The sequence below is a fragment of the Nelumbo lutea genome, chromosome 7, assembly GCF_056320005.1.
Source record: "Nelumbo lutea isolate HS-2025 chromosome 7, American lotus-T2T, whole genome shotgun sequence".
In the NCBI taxonomy this organism is placed as follows: domain Eukaryota; kingdom Viridiplantae; phylum Streptophyta; class Magnoliopsida; order Proteales; family Nelumbonaceae; genus Nelumbo; species Nelumbo lutea.
The window spans coordinates 15,174,948-15,181,871 of NC_142690.1; positions in this window are offsets into that span (position 1 = coordinate 15,174,948).

Consider the following 6,924-nt stretch of genomic DNA (forward strand, 5'->3'; position numbering starts at 1 on the left):
GATCTTCGACGAAGCTCTCGGAGAGGCGAAGGTCCAGGCCGTCATCGACTATGTCAAGTCGTCTATGTTTGACGATGTGATGTCGCAGGCCTACCGTAGGGGTTCAAGCTCGGTAGGTGGTGGATGAGGCGCGCATACCCTAACCTTGACGTAAGCGCCTTCACCACTTATAAAATTACCGACGACACAGCTCGTCAGGCCGTGGAGGACCCAGACTCTGACGATGAGGGCGGCAACGAGGAGGCCGATACTACCAACCCAGCTGACACCCCCGAGGAGGCCCCGAGTAAGGTTGATAAGCCTTCCAAGTAGTTATGTGTGTACTTGTATTTTCTTTTCTTGTTTCCTTGTACTTGGGATTCTGTAATGAAATTACACTCATGCAATGAGAGTATACATGTATATCCTGTTAAGCGCTTGTGTAATTTATTTATGCCGGAGTGTTTGCCTTACCCGAGCTGTTGAGTTAGTAAATTCGGTTCCCGAGGTGAGCGACCCTTTACCGCTGTCACCCCGAACTGTCTTCTTGTATTTAGTAGGGGCGGTCATCAGGTTTTGGCGACATACGCCGAGGTAGGCATAGTAAGGTGCGTGCCCGATCTGCCTGCTTGGCTATTTAGGTTGGCATTTACCTCTAGTAGTGTATATCGAGGTAGGCTAGGAGTCAAAAAGTCTGTTCTCGAGTCGCCTTTGGTCTTTGGCGTGCTAAGCCTTTGGTCTTCAGTTAACCAAGCGCATTGACCCTTAGGCTGGAGGGAGTGACCCGTGGTCACTCTAAACTGTTTTCCTGGAGTCTGCCCCTACTAGGGGGGTGACTGGACCTCGTGCTGCTGAGGTTGTCGCTTAGATCGGCGGATTGGCCCTAAGGCTAGAAGGGAGTGGCTCACGGTTCACTCAGTTCGGTGATTCACGGGCAATATAGTCTTAGGTTGACGATATTCCACGCCCGAGGTACTTGTTTCCCTTCTAGGGTTTCGAGTTCGTATGTTCCTTCCCCGAGTACTCGCTTTACTCGGTAGGGCCCTTCCCAGTTCGGACCGAGCTTGCCAACGTCGGGCTCTGGCACCATAACTTTGCGGAGAACCAAGTCACCAACGCGGAGAGTTCACTTTTTTACCTTGGCGTTATAGTACCAAGCTATCCTTTGTTGATAGGCTGCAGTCCTAATCTATGCGAGGTCCCACACTTCGTCTAGCAGGTCGAGGTTGGTACGTAGCTCATCTTCGTTTGCTCTGTCTTCGTATGCCTTTGATCTCAGCGATTGGACTTCAATCTCAGCTAGGATGACTGCTTCGGTACCGTATGTAAGGTTAAAGGGAGTTTAAAACTTATACTATCTTTATTGATTAAATTCAGTAAATTAATATGTAGATTATCATGATGTATTAATATATGGTTCAAAATGTGTTATTATGGTTTAAATTTTGTAAATATTACCTTATACATTATTTATTATAAACATTCAAATATTAAAATAAAAACAAATTATCAAAGCACTTAAGTAACTCCATGATAAAGTGAGACCATGGCTTTTGTAACCATGAGTGCTTGGGTTCAAATCTTCACATCCTTAGGAATATTTTGGGGTTTATTTGAAGGCAAGTTTCAGTTCCAAGGCTGATCCTACCAAGGCCAACCAAGACCAGTTTATTGGGTCGATTCGAGTAAACTCCTAGACCCTAGAATCGACCTTGCTGCGGATCGGTTCCATGAATTTGGAACCAAACCCTACCCTGTAATAGATAGGGTTAAGTCGGTTCATGCCTAGTTCGAGATCAATTCCATTCGGTTCAGGGTTGAACATACCCATTTGCTCACCCCTAAACATAACATCAACGTCCCCTCCCATGTGCTAGACCCATCAATTAAATCACTAACAAATTTAAGGGTGCAGTTATTGAGATTAAAGAGATGTTGAAGTTAGGAAGAGTAGGCAACAATGGATCTCCCTAGGTACAAATTTTTCACCATTGTCACCACTGCCTACTTTGCCAATAATTGGCTTGGATATGCTACCAACGATCTATTCCCACATCTCTACCTATAGTAAATTGGAACACTTAATGGGTAGTAGATCGAACTCACATGTTAAAAATTAAAAGGACAAATTTATTGAAGTACCCCTAATGTTAAGTTAATTGACTAAACTATATCCCTACTATTTGACTATTGTCTTAAAGCATTCCTACTATTTTTGACAATTGACTAGCTCTACCCTGTCGTTAACGTCCGCTAGTGTTTAGTAAAAATCCATATGCACGTGACACCACGTGCCATATAAATATTTTTAAAACCCAATACTACCCTTCATCGCTCTTCTCTTTACTCCCCTTGTTACTTACCTTCAACCTTCTCTTCTTTGGCAACAACACCACTAGTAGGAAAATGTGCCTGAAGCATCAGTCCACATACCCAATGACGGTAAGGAACCCCTTCCTTTGCAAATTCCTGGTTAAATAAAATCATTCATGGCATCCAAAATTAAACATGTAGGGTCAACAGATTTGGCAATTTCTAGAGAGGTTTCCATCCTCAGTACCTCGGTAACACTAGAGACTCCTTCCGTTTCACCACCAAAAACCTCAACAAGCCAAGGGAATCCATCTTCTAGCAATAAGACCTGAGAGCTTCCGCCAGACCCAGATTCGCACTTCATGTTTTCTCAAATTCCGTAAGGGTAGCTTCCTTCTCCTCTTGAGCATTGGTAATGGCAGCCAATTCATGCTTTGGAATCGATTTCTCTCGTTGTTCCAAGGCTTCTAGCGATAGAATCGATTTCCACAAACATTAGCTAGCTTGAGAAAATGTCTAGCGATGAAATCCCCATCTCTAGCCGACTTCATTCATCTTCAAGAGAATAATGAGTACTCAGTTGAAGTTGGAACGAAAAAAGAAACCCCTCCTCAAGCCCAAATGGATGAAAGAAACCCCGCCACCCCCGTTTCTTCCATTCTCATTCCTCTTTCTTCTTCCCTCTCCCCTTTCTACAATTGTTGGCCCTTCGCATTCGCATTGGGTCCCATGAGTCTTGAGGAGGGAATGTCACTACTGCTTCCTCATCCAAATTCAAATCTAGTGGTGTTGGGGCTCAAGCTATTACTTTGGTTCGGGCCAAGGGATTGATTCAACCAACATCTTGTTGGTAACTCGATCTGGTGTCTGTTCGATGGGGAAAGCGGTGGTGCTTGCAACAACTATTTGGGAGTGGTTTAAAGGCTTCTACTACACCCAGGAGAGCCAAGATTAATGTGTGAATGTATTAAGGAATCTAAGGAATTTGATTATAGGCTAAACTTGCTTCTTAAAAGGTAGGTTTAAGAATTGTGTGTAAACACACTGAGTATGCAGCTAGCCTATTAAAGGATGCTAGGGGTTCTAGCATAATAGATCTATCTAGTTGTGTAAGTAGGGAAAAGGTGGAAGTTAGTGGTGCATTGTTTTCAATTGGTTGGGTTGTCAAACTCTACAGGTCTTATCTCGTTTAGGCACAAGACCTATAGAGTTAATGGCTCTAGAGTCAAGTGTTTTTAGTGTGTTAGAGAATATCAATCTATTCAAGGACCTCACCTAAAAGCTTAAGCTTTTAGGTTGAATGGTTTTTTGAGATGGTACCAGAGCCACTTTGACCAAGTAGTCTAGTGTTCAATCTTCATTACCTGTATTATAATTAATTTAAGTTTTAGCACAAGGTATGGGTGGGCCTGTGCTTGTTCACACTTCAAGCCCAATGGGCTTTGTGTAGGGCGTGCTAGAGATTATCAACCTATTCATGGACCTAGCTTAAGCTTTTAGGTTGAATGGTTCTTTAAGAGAAAGTGGCAAGATGATTGACAATAGTAGCTTTGGGAGTGGTTGTGTGATAGAAGATGAGAGATTGGAAGAGCAAGGAGAGGACTCTTCTATTGTGAAGACACTTGGTTTATTCCTTTTGGTTGGGAAGGTTTTGCAAAGGAGCCTTTTCAGCAGTTGGAGGCAATGAGTTCTTTTGTGAAAAGTTTAATCTTTGAAGATGAGAAAGCAAGTAATGTCTAGTTGGATGAAGCTGGCAAAGAGTTTAACTTCGAGGATCTTCCAAGAAGTAGAACAGAAGTAGGAAGTTGAAGAAGATTGTAGACTTCATTAAGTCCTACCTCCAAGCGAATAATAGATGTGATGCTTTCTCATTGGACAGTATAAAAAAATCCACTATACCACCTTGGAACGAGAGGATGTGAGTTCACAAACACCCAATCCACCAATTATGCCCTTTAATTAAAATACCTCTTTGGGGGCATTCTATTTTTTGATTTTGAGAGCAAGTAAAGTTGGTCAATGGGATTTTGGTTCCCATTGACAAGAATCCTATGTTCTTTTTTTAGTTTTATGTGGAAACTAGGGAAAGTTTTTTTTCTTGAGTATCACTTACCCAAAAAAGTTATACCAATCACCTACATGGTAAATAACTTTCCCACATAAAGGAAAAGTTGCCAACACTTGAATGGGATGAAATGCCCCTTTTAATAATGGATTTTTATGGCTAAAATGGCCATTGCCTTATTTACCTGGGAAATAAAAGAACATGGGTAAATGCACTTACCCGGGTAAGAGTTTCCCAAGAAAAACTTACCAAGGTAATTGCATTTACCAGGTAAATAACTTACTGAAAAATGAACAGGGCCCTTGCACTAAAAGACTCCTCCAATTTTGACCAAGGGCATGGGTGAGCCCTTGCATGTATCATGTTCACTCATTCACGTAACATGCATCCTCGTTTATATATCATTTGATGACTATTCTAGGAGTCCATATCACCTACCAACAAAAATACATTTGTAACACCCTTCCAATATGATCTCACATTACATCTCATATATGGTGGGTCCCATATTATATTGGATCTTGATCTAGGTCTCTATCTGGATCTCATAGTGAGATATGTGGTGTTATATCATGTTGGAAGGGTGTTGGAACATGTTTTGTTGACAAATGATCCCAACTCTTGTACTAGGGGTATTTAATCAATAATGATGCCTTTCTCATTTTTTTTTTTTTTTTGTGGGTAAAAGTTGCTCCTGCTTTAACCTTGCATCCAAATAGGAATGGCAATGGGGTAGTGTGGTATTGGGTTTTACATGCCCCATCCTCAATCCCGAACTCAAATGCTCTGCCCCATCTCTACCCCAAACCCTACTGGGGCTAGAAATCCCAACCACATCCCCATCTCCGCAGGAAATGAGAATCCCTGAATTTGCCATGTCCCACCTTGGTCATTCCTAGTTGTTTCATGTTTCCTCAAAACCTACCCCAAATTCCAATCAATGATTAAAAAACCCACCCTGATCGAGGGTAGAGTGGGGCAAATCCCTATACAGATAGGGGAATTTTCCATCTCTACAACCAAACTGAGAGACTAAAGTAGTTGTGGGGTATATAAACAATACACTTTTTTGTTGAAGGAGTAGGAGTGCAAAGGATCAACTGGGACCGGATACAGGTTGATCCACATTTGATTCAATTGTATTATATTTTGAATATGATCTTATCTATCGGATACAAAAGGAATCCAGATTGTAATTGTAATTTGAATAGTATAAATAAAATAAAGAAAAAAATAAAAATATTAAATAGTATTGATAATTGGACTTCAAAATGATTATAGTATTATGTCAAACTTGAATATATGAAGTATTTAGTAGAAACAAAACATCCAAATGAGCTTGAATCTCATGCCCACAAGGATCCTACCCACACCTATCCATAGGCCATTACAACTATACATTGGGAACATCATTTATATTTACATGTTACCATTCATTGGGAGATGTTCCCAATGTACATCTATTGTGTCCTATGTGCCAATGTGGGTAGGATTCTTGTGGGTAGGAGATCTGGATTCATTATGATTAAAGTTACTAATAAATGCAATATAAATTTTAAGCATATACGGGCATATTTATTTAAGGAAAATTTTCTTAAAGTATCACTATGGTGTATGAAATTGACTAACTCTATCCTTACTGTTTACATATTGTATTAAAGTATCCTTAAGTTTTCTGACAATTGTCTTTAACCTTCATTACCATTAATTTTCCATCACACTCTATTCAGATGTAACATTATTTGATTGATATATTTTTAAAAATTCTTGAAATACCCTTTTATAGAACGAAAAGGAAAACCCACTTTCAAGTCCACTCTAGCTCCGACTCTGTCTCTATAAGAGCTGCAATTGGACATGATAGGGTTAATCTGACATCAAGGAGAGAAACATGGAAGCCGGAAAATGGCGAAATGTTTCTAGGTACGAAAAGTGTTGTGAGTGTAGGGGCTTGGATGAAGAAACCGGTGAAAGCAATTAGTGGTCTGGTGATGCCCATTGAACCCTTTACACATCACTGTGCATTAATAGAGGATAAAAGAGGGATACGAGTTGGAACGTCACAAGGCCTGAGCAAGTTGTACTTCAGTGGTTGCAGGTTGTGAATCACTGGAGAGTTCAAACAGTCTTTTCAGCATTGTATCGAGAAGATCTCTGAATTTATGTGATTTATTTCATGGAGAGATATTTCTAATAGAACGGTGTAGGCACGGGCTTACCCTGATGGAAGTCAATCTCAGTACTGGAACCTTCGATAAATTGCAACTGAAGTTAGAACTAATAAGATCCCATCGGTGCCACCGTAGTGTCACAGTCTGACACAGGCTTAGCCTTGCCTACGCTTGGCAAGCTTATATTAAGGGACATCACCGTCATTTTTGCTTGTAAGATTTTTTAGACAATTAATGTTATCTTCAAGTAGACCTCCAAAAGCTTAACGTACTCTTTGATGAGGGGTGGTCGACCTCCTTGGGTGCCTAACCTTGGCACTCCTAGACAAACATCCCTTACGGGGTGGCCCTGCTTAATGGCTAGCATGGCTACCAGGATTCCTTATGGGTGCACAC